A 12443-nucleotide genomic window follows, 5' to 3' on the forward strand; every position below is an offset into this window, starting at 1 on the left:
AAGCTAACCACCAAAGAACCCAAAAAACCCAATCAAAAAATGGTGTATTAAATGTGTATAAATCTACAGTTATTGAGAATGCTTGTGTAAATGTTTAAGATAACAAATATTTGAAGTTAAATACACAGTTAAGTATGCCATTAAACTTGGGCATGGTGGCTCATGTATACACTTCTAACCTTGGGAAGATAAAGCAGATGAGTAGATAGTTTGAGGTATATCATGAGATATTAAAGCATGAAGAACAGCTTATTTTTGTTATTGTCACTAGAATAAAGTCCATGTAAAAGAAAGATTATAGATCAGAAGCTAGCTGATTAGTCAATTATGCCATATTGATTCTGTAGCCACATGAAAAAAAGCTCTAAGCTACCTGATCAGAGCTGTGTCAGTAAAGAGAAACTCAATGGATCTGGTCATGTTGCTGGTGCTCACTCTCTCCTGTCTCATTCTCCTGTCTATCTGGAGTCAGAGTTCTGGGAGAGGAAAGCTTCCTCAGGCCCTACTCCTCTCCCAATTATTGGCAATTTCTTTCATCTAGATTTGAAGAACATCACCCAATCCTTAACCAGTGTAAGTATGCTCCTCTAGTACCTTGCAAAGAAAGGTGAATATAACTCTTTTTAAAAGTTTCTTTTCATTTTGATATTATAATTACATAGTTATTATTTTGAGATTGTAATATATTCTTCCTCTTTTCTCTTTCCAATCCTTCCCATATACTCCTTCTTGTTCTTTTATATAATCCATGGCCATTCTTTTATTATTGTTGTTACATGCATATAGATACATTTATATACATATATTCCTAAATATAACCTGTAAAGTCTGTATAACATTATTTTTGTGTACATTTTCAGGACTTGCCCAAACGGCATTGTAATCAATGATTATAAAGCTAAAAACCTGTAAAGGTCATTTTTATCCCCATCAGAAATTGAAGAAAAAGCAATTTCTATGGTGAATTAGAGAACTTTGGGTATTTGCATATTATAATGACATTTGGAAAATTGCAAAAACTATGTATACTTCTCATCTTTATTTTATTTCTGTTTCCATATTTTTTGCTAAGTCTCTGGAAAGGGACACATGATACCATCCACCAAGTCAGGCAGCACTTTAAATCTCTGTTTTTATTAGCATTTGGTGTTGAAGTTCTCTAAATAACTGATGTTTTATTAAAAGAAACTATCCGTAGATGACGCAAAACACAGGAAATAAGAGAACTAAATATATTTGATACTATCCAAATTGACTTTTCTTCTGTGCCTGGGACCATGAATGCCTCAGGGTGAATCTGTTCTCTTAGCAGATGCCCATGCTGTGTGCTGCTTCAGTGGTACACCGTCTCCACATCTCTAGTAATGATAGAATGAATTTGGAGTCCCCACTATGGATTTTCTCTCTTCTTCCTGGGGCTAAGCTGCACAGGAAAAGCCTTATAGGTGTTGCTGAAACCGTCATCTGAGCATTGATACTTATTTTATTATGAGTGAACATGGAATTAGATTGTCCAGGCATCAAGTGATAAAAATGCGTATTTTTAAATGTTGAGTACTTTTAGATTTTTAGTTTATTATTATTATTATTATTATTATTATTATTATTATTAAATTATTTACCTCCCAAATGTTGCCTATCACTCCCTTGAAGAGTTCTTCTTCATTCCATTTCCCTTTTGTTTCTGAGAGGGTGCCTCTTAGTCATCCCCCTTCCCTGGTATATAAAGTCTCTGTAGACTTAGGCTCATCCTTTCCCACTAAAGCCAGAGAAGGTAGTCCTCTGCTATACATGTGTGAGAAGCCTTGTACAAGTTTGTGTATGCTCTTTAGTTTGTGGCTTATTCTCTGGAAACTCCCAGTGGTCCAGGTTAGTTAACACTCTTTGTCTTCCTGTGGGGTTGCTATCCCCTTCAGTTTCTTCAATCCTCCCACTCTTCTTTACCCTTCTTATAGTCCAATGTTGAACTGTAAGTATATATCCTTTTCAGTCAGCTGCTTGTAGAGCCTCTCATTGGAAAGAAATGCTAGGTTTCTGTCTGTAAGCACAACATAGCATCAGTAATAGTGTCAGCATTTGGTGACTGCCCATGGGATAGAGTCTTTTATTCATGAGCAATTCATCCCCAAAATGAATTTGGAAAACTCTTGCTTCAAGTCCTTACTGAAACATGATCAAGAGACTTGCTGAATATTTTGATGTGACTCTTTATTGTAATCTAAATATCAACTGTCTGGGTCATCACATTGTGACAACACTGAAAAGTAACAATTACCCATTAGTATGCTTTTCAATTTCCAGTTCTCAAAAGTGAATGGCTCTGTGTTCACTCTGTACTTTGGCATGAAGCCCATTGTGATATTGCATGGATATGAAGCAATAAAATAAGGCTTGATTGATCACAGAGAGGAGTTTACTGAAAGAGGAAGCTTCCCAGTAGCTGAAAAAATTAATAAAGGCCTTGGTAAGTGTACATGTTTATGAGTGATCTGGGTAGCATTCACAAAGAGGAAGAAGATAGACAGCAAAGGCCAGACTTGATCCTGGGGCTCAGACTATGCCTCTCTAGGGTTGTGTCTTCGCCAATGCTCTCCTTCTTCCTGGGATCACATTGTACTTTCTATTCCCATTTGTTCAGGAATTGCTTTTAGCCATGGAAATAGATGGAAAGAAATAAGACGCTTTACACTCATGACCTTGCAGAATTTGGGCATGGGGAAAAAAGCATTGAGGACTGTGTTCAAGAGGAATCATGGTGCCTTGTGGAGGAACTGAGGAAAACCAAATGGTGATCATACTTTCCTGTTCTGACTTTTCCATCCTGATACAGGTTAGAGTCCAATGGATCTACTGGTATTATTCTATTCAAAATGATGTTTTCTCTGTTGCTTTTGAATCAGGTATCATGAACACAGCATTTATTTTAATTTTCTGATAAGTTACATCCTTAGAACAAACATACTTTATTTATTGCTAGTTGTTTTACCACAGATCAGTTAATTGGTGGCAGTGACTTCATCTACATTTAAAGATTCCAAACCAGATGTTATTTCTTTTCATTTTCTTGAACTACTTTCATCTCCCCAACTTCACTGATGTGGCAATATGTCTTGAATGCTCATTTTCATAGTCCTGGGTACTTATGAGTCAAAGTATATTTTCATTCCTTAGCTGTATTTAATAGAATTTTGTCATGATATGAAAAATTATCATAATTTCATTTTATGATGATTTGTATGCTTTAAGAATTTACACATGAAAGTATTAATCTTCAAACACAAAGAACTTAATAAAATGACTTGTTTAAGTAACCTTGAATTGTTTTCATTAACAACATCTCATTTTTGCTAAGTATATTACATATCTGTCTTCTGTTGTGTAAACCATTTCTCTCTGTATTCGCTGTTTTGGCTTAGGTGATGAACAGATCTTCAATTGCTATGTGAATGCTACTCACCCCTGAAATACCTTTCACAGAACAGTCAAGTTATCTGTTTAAATTATGAAGAAACTTGTCTTTAAGTACTTTCTCCAAAATAAAATGAAGACTGAAAATCATATTTTAGTGAAGTTTAAAATTTCTCCAGGGATTTTACCCATTAACAAAGATAAAGTGCCCTCTTGGTATATTTTAATAACATATTACAATTGTTTCCCATTCCTCAGGCTCACCCTGTGACCCTACCTTCATCTTGGGCTGTGCCCCTTGCAATGTCATCTGCTCCATTATTTTCCAGAATTCTTTTGATTATAAAGATCAAGATTTTCTTAGCTTGATGGAAAAGCTCAATGAGAACATCAAGATTGTGAGCAGTCCCTGGATATAGGTGAAGAAAATTCATCTCCTCCTGAAAGCAAAGTTATGATTATTCTTTTTCACAGATCAAATTGAAAGACCCCCAGACTTGGGGAGACTCTCGCTCCAGTCACGGGTTGGGGTACCCCCAGGAAACACGAGAAGCCGGTCTTGATGTAATCAGCAAGAGGCAGTTTTATTTATGAGATCTCGGGCTGACACGTATCTCACACAGGAGATTGAGTCAAGCCCCAAGCCTCTCTAGGCAGGAGCTTATATAGGGAAAACCAGGGGTTTCATGTTTATACACATAATTGGCTAATACAAAGGGTGCACAGTTATTTTTTTTGCGCGGAATTGTGTTAACAAAGCATTCTAGTATCTTAGCAATATGGGCAAGGTGGCTTATCTCGCTCAGCAAAGAGATGACTCATATTAGGGAGTGAATGAAGGGAAGGGGAAGAGAAGGGAGGTAGCTCCAGGGGTAGCTCAAGATGGCCAGTGTCCTTGGAGCCCTATCTCAGATTCTTTTAGGCATAGCCAGACATTGTTCATGACTAACTTTTAGAAATTTTAACCCTTCAAAATTACACGTGGACTAACAATGATGTAATGGTACCCATGCCCTGCCTAGAGTAGTATGAATGGGACCTCTGGAAGAGAGGTCTATGTCCTTCGCTAAACCAACAGATGAACAAAACACAAATGCCAAGATAGCTCAAGCTGCTTATCTTCCTATGTGATGTTATTTTTATTTGACACACAGAGAGGTTTTTCTACAAATTAATGCATTGATTTTTAGAAAGATATTCAGTCACTCATAGAAGAACATTCTTGAACTACTCACAAGTTCTTGTACTATCAATAATTAAAACCTACCCATTTATGTATTTGGCAAAAATACCTTAGTGTAGACAGAAAATATTCTTCTAAAGATATTTTGGATAATGATACAGGAAGCACTGAAACCACTGAAATGTTTGCTGCTTTATTTTGGATCCTCCATGACAAGGGAACAGGAAGAAATGATAATATGAATGGTGGATCACGAATATGTTCACAATCTTTCCCTGTGATGAATTAGATCTCCTGCTCTCTGCCTATATAGTAGTTATGGACCACAAAGAAGTAAATAATGGTGTGCAATTTTTGTCAAGGAATCTTTAGAGGCCCACACAATTCCAAATTCTCACTTCATGTCAGAGATTGACTGATTGAAAAGCTTTCTGCAGTAAATTATTTACCCTATTTTCTTAGCATGTACTAGCATCCAAAGTGTATGAATTACATTACTTCATATCATATGAAATTTAAGATTTATAGGCAAAATTGAATTATTACTGAATGTGAAAAAATTCCCTGTGAACCAGAATTATATGGGCAGAATTTTCTTCCTCAATTTTTATACTACATAGAATTTATATATAATTTTATTATGTATAAAATGGAGCAACTCTTCTTCAAGGTGAAAATAAATCATTTATGGGACTATAAATCAAAATCAGACTTGTTAGATTATAGTATGTATGTATTTCTTTATTGTACCTTATGCATTTAATAAATTCTTGGTGTTTTTCCTTGTAGTTCTGCAGTTCTTTCCCTGTTTTCATTGATTATTGTCCGGGAATTCATATGACATTAGCTAAAAAATGTGTATCATACTAGAAACTACATTCTGAAGAAAATAAAAGAACATCAAGAATCACTGGATGTTACAAATCCTCATGACTTTATTGATTATTACCTAATTAAGTGGAAGCAGGTAAAGTGTTGACATATACTCATTTATTTCATTTTTCAAGTATTTTCTCATTCACTGAATACTTAAATATTTGCCAGAGCTTTGTAAACACTCAGTTCAGTGTCATTTGAACACTAACTTGAATAGTTATTGGGTGTGTGAAAATACAATATGGATTCAGGAACACATAAGGAGAATTGGTTAATTAGAACACATTGCCATTTATCTTAGCACATAAAATAAATGAGTAGAAAGACAATGTGAAGTGCAGCAGAGATGGAAACCGACTCAAATCATGCCATAAAGTATAAGTTATTGTGACTGATAAACTTTGTATTTTTTGTTTTTCCCTGCTTTTCCAAATTCATGCCATTGTGTGATTTCATTTATTATTTATTCAATACATTGTGTAAGAAAGTATTCATTTGTAATTATCATTTTGTGCCTTAAGCATTTTTCAAACAGAAATGAGATTTTATTTTATTTTAATTTTTATGTTTTTTGTTCTATTCTTTATTTTTATGGTCCAGTCTTTATCCCTCTCTCAGTTCACTTTCTGATTGTTCTTCATCTTATTCTTCCTCACCACCCCTGTCTACAAAAGGTTGTCCCCACAAGCACTAGGCCACCAGACCTTCCCACTTCCTGGGGCCTCAATTCTCTGAAGGGTTAGGTGCATCTTCTCTCACTGAGGTCAGAGCAGGTAGTCCTCTGCTGTAGATGTGTTGGGGGCCTCATGTCAGCTGGTGTATGCTTCCTGGTTGGTGGCACAGGGTCTGAGAGATCTTGGGGATCCAGGAAGACTGCTGGTCTTCCTATGGGGTCACCCTTCTCCTTACCTTCTCCTAGTTTTACCCTAATTTAACCAAACGGGTCTGTAGCTTCTGTCCATTAGTTTCCTATAAGTATCTGCATCTGACTCTTTCAGCTGCTTGCTGAGCCTTGAATTGGATCCCAATTTGGGCCTGTCACTGGACCTCCTTTCCTTCAGTCTCTTCTCCATTTTTCTCCCTGCACTTCTTTCAGACAGGAACAAATCTGGGTCAGAGTTTTTGACTATGGGATGTCAACCCCATTCTTTCACTTGACAATCTGTCTTTCTACCAGTTCCCTCTCCTGACTGTAGGGCATTACTTTTTTTTAAATTTAATTTATCATTTTATTTATTTATATTTCAAATGTTATCTTCCTTCCCAATTTCCCCTCCAAAAGCACCCTATACCACCCTATTCCCCTGCTTGTATGAGGTAGCTCCCCTACACACCCACTCACTCCACATCACTGCCTTAGCATTTCCCTACACTGGGGCATCAAGCCTTCAAAGGACCAAGAGCCTCCCCTCCCATGGATGCCAAATAACTCTGTCCTCTGCTACTTCTGCAGCTGGAACCCTGGGTACTTCCATGCCTATTCTTCGGTTCGTGGTTTATTCCCTGGGAGCTCTGGGTGTCTGGTTGGTTTATATTGTTATTCTTTCTATGGGGTTGCAACTCCCCTCGGCTATCTCAGTCCTTTCTCAAACTCCCATGTGTGTCAGTCTCTGGATGGTCTGTCCTTCAGTCTCTGCTCCATTCTTTGTCCTTCTATTTCCTTTAGCCAGGAGCAATTCACGGTTAAATTTTTGAAGGGTGAATGGCCCTATCACCAACCAGGGGCTGTGCCTAATCTCTGGATGTGGTCTCTACAGGTTCCCCCTCCCCTTTGTTGGGTATTTCAACAAATATCATTCCTGTTGGGTCCTGGGAGCCTTTGCTTTCCTGGCATCTGGGTCTTTCTGTTGGCTTCTCCCTGTTCCCCGTCTTTCATCACTACACACCTCTGTTCAATTTCCTGACCATCTGAACATCTCCCCTGTCTCCTTCCACATCTGATCCTGGCCCCCTCTTTTGCCTCTATCCCTCCTCTCTTCCTCCTATGTCCCTCCCACTTATACCTCCTGTTGTTACTTTGCTGCCCTTTCTATGTAGGACTGAAGCATCCACACTTTGGTCTTTCTTCTTCTTGAGATTCTTATGGTCTCTGAGTTATAATGTCGGTATTCTAAGCTTTTGTACTAATATCCACATATCAATGAATACATACCATTTGTGTTCTTTTGTGATTGTGTTACCTCACTTAGGATGACATTTTATACTTTTGTGAGTTTCATTGTTTTAAATGGTGGTAAAGTACTCCATTTTGTAAATGTACCAACACTTTCTGTATCCATATTTCTGTTGAAGGACATTTGGTTTGTTTCCATTCTCTGGCTATTATAAATAAGGCTGCTATGAACATAGTGGAGCATGTGTCCTTGTTATATGTTGGAGCATCTTTCAGGTGTATGCCCAGGAGTGTATAGTTGGGTTCTCAGGTGGTACTATGTCCAATTTTCTGAGGGCATTTCTTCTGGAGTCCCTCCCTTTGTGTCCTGAGAATCTCTCACCTCCCAGGTCTCTGGTACCTTCTAGAGGGTTCATCTACAATCCATCTCCCAAGGTTGCCTGTTTTCACTTTTTTCAGCTGATCCTCAGGGCTTTAGTCCTGTTTACCCCCAATACCAGATAATGTTTCCTCTTTTGCCTGTCTTCTTTCCCACCCTAGTCCCTTCTTCCTTCTGCCCCTCATGATTGCTTTCTTCTCCCTGTCAAGTGGATTGAGGCATCCTCACTTGTGCCCTTTGACTTGTTAGCTTCCTTGAATTCTATGGACTGTATCCTGGGTATTCTGTACTTTTTTGGCTAATATGCACATATTAGTGAGTACATGCCATGCATGTCACTTTGAGTCAGAGTTACCTCACTTAGGATGACATTTTCTAGTTCCATCCATCTGCTGGCAAAACTCAGGATGTCCTTGTTGTCAATAGATAAATAGTATTTTTATGCAAATGAATCATGTTTTCCTTATCCATTCTTCCATCGTGGGACATGTGGGTTGTTTACAGCTTCTGGCTGTTACAAATAAAGCCACTATGAACAAGTGGAACACATACTCCTGTAGCACAGTGGGGCATCTTCTGGGTATATGCCCAGTAGAAGTATAGCTGGGTCTTCAGGTATATATATTTCCAATTTTCTGAGGAACCTGCAAACTGATTTCCAGAGTGGTTGCACCAGTTTGCAATCCCACCAGCAGTGGAGGAAAGTTCCTTTTCTCCACATCCTTGCCAACATGTGCTGTAATGTGAATTTTTGATCTTAGCCATTTTGATGGGCTAAGGTGGAATCATGGGGTCATTTTGATTTGCATTTTCCTGATCACTGAGGACTTTGATCATTTCTTTAAGTGATTCTCAGGTATTCGAGATTCCTCTTTTGTGAATTCTCTGTTCAGTTTTATACCTTATTTTTTCCATTATTTCCTGCATTCTACTCCTTTTGAGTGAATTTATTTCTCTTTGTTCTAGAACTTTGGTGTGCTGCCAATAGAGCAACATGAGTCAGGCAAAAGATTACTGCTAAGTGGGAGATGGGAATGCAGGGAATACCATGATGTATAAATAACATTGAAGACCTAAATATATCACATGCTTGAGCTATAGAACATGAAGAAATAAATCAGACATGATGATCTGTATGCCAGAAGATATCCATGGAGATCTGTGGGGGTGGGGGACAGCTGAAGCAAAAAACCATTACACTCTTTGAGGGGGAATGGGGAGCCATGTCAAGGTAGCCACTTTCTTTCACTGCTATAATGTTGCTGAAAGGCTAGCACAAGTAGGGAGTGGAATTGTATTTGAAGCTTCTGCTATGGTTGGCACAAAGTGGTGAAGCACTGGCAGGGGGCTAGGATACCAGGTAAAATGCAGTGGACAGGTTGGGGCTACTGGGTAGGAAGTGATTGTGGTGTGTTGCCAGGGCAGCATCTAGTGGCAGAATCTCTTGGAGAGAATTCTTCTCTACAGGAAGAATTACAGTTCTTATATGACAGCAGCTCTCAGAGCGATCCTTGATGGAGTAATTCTCACATTCTTATTCCTTCTTATACCTTATTGGTATAAGATATCATATGTATTTTGTCGTGGGTTGTGGTTTGACAGTAGAAGCTTTATATCTGCTTCGTCTGAGATATTAGGGATGTCTCATCTGCATGTGGAGGGTGTTAGCACACTGCCCTTACATGACTTATTGTCATAATCCTCCATGGAATACCACAGTCATGTGACAGGTATCTGGCCAGAGCACAGGTGAAGCACCTACCACCCTCTGGTATGAAGTTCCAGTGCTTCCAAACCCACTCAACATTACCAAGTTTCCAGGTATGGTTCACTTCCCCACAATTCCTCCTTTTGTTTTTTTATAAAGGAAAGATGTTAACAGAAGAACTGTCTTTTATATTGGGAAGAGTTTGATGTTGAACCAAACCTGATTAGTAGTGAGGTTTGTAATGTGAGTCAACAGTTATTTTATAAATTGGATAAGGTGGGTTGCAAAAAGAACCAAGGCTCATATGACTAGTATGGGGCTGATGAGAGGAAGGATCCAAGCTACCAAAAGTTTAGAGTGCTAAGAGGTAGTGGTGTTGGGAATTTAGCTTCCCTGGAGATTTCCCTGGAGCTCTTTTAGCATTTGTACATCTTTCTCTACTAGCCCAGATTTATTGACATAGAAACAACATTTCTTCCCCAGCAAAACTTACATTCCTCTCTGTCTAGTGGTCAGTTTGTCCAGGGCCCTTGAGTTTTGCAGAACAACTCCTGCTAAGGAGGTTATCTGGCACTGAAGGGCCTCAAGAGTGTCTGATGTGGAAGACATTGCCTGGTCTATCTTGTCCTCAAAGTCACTGGCCAGATGTTATGTTTGGACAAGGGCTGTTCCATTGTTTCTTGTCATACCTAGTGACAGTGAGGCCCAGTCCAATGATGAGAAGGATGAAGATATCTCTCTTCTTTTGGTTCCTCCTATCTGCAAGGAACAATTATCACAAGGATCTAGAAGCCCTGAAAATGAGGGTTAATATAGGAACCTATAGTGCCTTTGTACCAGACGATAGCAGGAGAGTTAATACATATTGATTTGGTGATGGTGACGTCATGGACATATGTAAGATGCAGTTTTATGAAGGGTCCTACAAGGCAAAAATGGAAGTGGTGGGAAAAAGAGAGGAAGGTCTTGTGTTTTCCTTGTGGGTAAGGGTCCATGAAATTCATGAAGAGAAATGCTAATGGGAACAGATGTTAATAGTGGTTGGGTGAGCAAAGCAAAGGAAAAACATTGGGGGGAGTTGGGATTGTTGGTTAAGGGAAGGAAGTCAGCTGTATATGGATGTATTGTAGCTAGAAGACAGTAGTTTGGAGTTCCTTCTGAGGTTGATTTTACTGATGAAGAATATTAACATGGGTAAAGACTGATTTGGAGATGGGAAAAAAACTCATGGAGACATGATTATTAGTTATGGGTTTTTGGCATAGCCATAATGGTAGAGTTTACTCATGACTCTGGTTCACCAATGTTCAACCCATGGGTCACTGATCGAAAGCTGAAAACAAGCTTTAACATTGGTAAATGTTGGATGGTGAATTTTAAACCTCTGTATGGTGAGACCTCATGGAGGTAGTCACCTGCACTTTGGTAAGGAAAGCAGAGAAATGGACTGGTGTGGGTTCACCTACAGCTCAGGAGGTTAAATTCTGGAAATTTGATTGCACAATATCCCACATGATCACCCATCGGTTGTGGCTGGGCTTCAAGGAATCTTGGAGACACTGCTCTATATGTGGAAAACTCAATCTGACAGGTGGGGAAGTCAAAGGTGGTTCAGGTGTCCTGGGCCTGCAATGAGTCCAGGGTCATGAGCTTCTCAGATTCTTGGAAATCCGTGCATCACTGAAAGTTGCAATGAGCTGAGAATGTAGTTGTGGCCCATAGGCTGAACACTGGTGTCTAGCCTGGGGCTGGGGGAAAGGGGAACTCTTGCTTTTTTCAGAGGTGATTGTCCTTAGTTTGGTCGTATTGTGGTTGGGAATTCAGAGAGGCCTTCTACAGGAGAATTAAGCTGTGACTTAAGAACGCCTTCTCCATGTCTCCCCACAGTGGCTCTTCATGAAAGAGACAGTCCACAGTTTTAACTGTTTATTGACTGTTCATGTGGAGAATAGTTGCATACTATACCAACTTCTCAGGGTGGAATGTCTGAGAAGGAGAGCTTATTGGCTAAGCTCTCATGGTCTCTAGGTACCTCATTAGCATGGAGAACTCTGTGCTGAGCCTATTTGACCAGAGGTCACATTTCCTTAAGTGGGGAGTGTGGCACATTTTCCATGGTGGGAATGGCAGGGAATGAAGAGTTAGGTAAAACTCAGGTGTTTGCACACCAAATCTTCAGTTCTCAAACCTGTTCTACATTACCAAACCTCCTGGCATGATTTTACCATCCCATCGTCTTGGAGAAGTGGAGATGGAATCTGGGTGTGTGGATATCTCAATCCTGATCCAGCAACCTTCAAGTGGGCAATCCTACATTCCTATGAATTTGTTATGTTCGTTGTAGGTTTCTCTAGCAAAGATACTCTAATGATAGGTCCTGGGAAGGATAGGGGTAGTCTGGACAGTAGCAGAGTTAGTATGAAGAATGATAAAAACACCCAAGAGAATGGAGGAGAGGGAAGCTTGTGGGAGTAACATGGCCTGGGCAGCATTCACCAGATCATGGATGTCCTTACAGGAGATCGTGCTTTTCCTCTGTGTTTGGAAATTCCTCCTCCTCCTCTTCCTCCTCCTCCTCTTCCTCCTCCTCCTCTTCCTCCTCCTCTTCCTCTTTCTCCTCCTCCTCCTCCTCCTCCTCCTTCTTTGCACTTGATCTGCCATATTCTTGGTTGATGGGGTGGTGTCAGGCATTTCTGTTAGGAACCAAGATAGGCTTAGGTTGATCCGGTGGGAAAACATAAGTGAACCACACCCAGTTGTAAGTTGAGGGTCTGGT

The 12443-nt window shown here is 39.5% G+C and overlaps 1 pseudogene; it reads left to right on the forward strand.

Moving 5' to 3' along the window:
• The first annotated feature begins 406 nt into the window (after nucleotides 1-406).
• On the forward strand, nucleotides 407-5558 carry Cyp2c6_v1-ps1 (cytochrome P450, family 2, subfamily C, polypeptide 6, variant 1, pseudogene 1; annotated as a pseudogene).
• Nucleotides 5559-12443: the final 6885 nt, after the last annotated feature.

This window comes from Rattus norvegicus, chromosome 1 (genome assembly GCF_036323735.1).
Source record: "Rattus norvegicus strain BN/NHsdMcwi chromosome 1, GRCr8, whole genome shotgun sequence".
Lineage (NCBI taxonomy): Eukaryota > Metazoa > Chordata > Mammalia > Rodentia > Muridae > Rattus > Rattus norvegicus.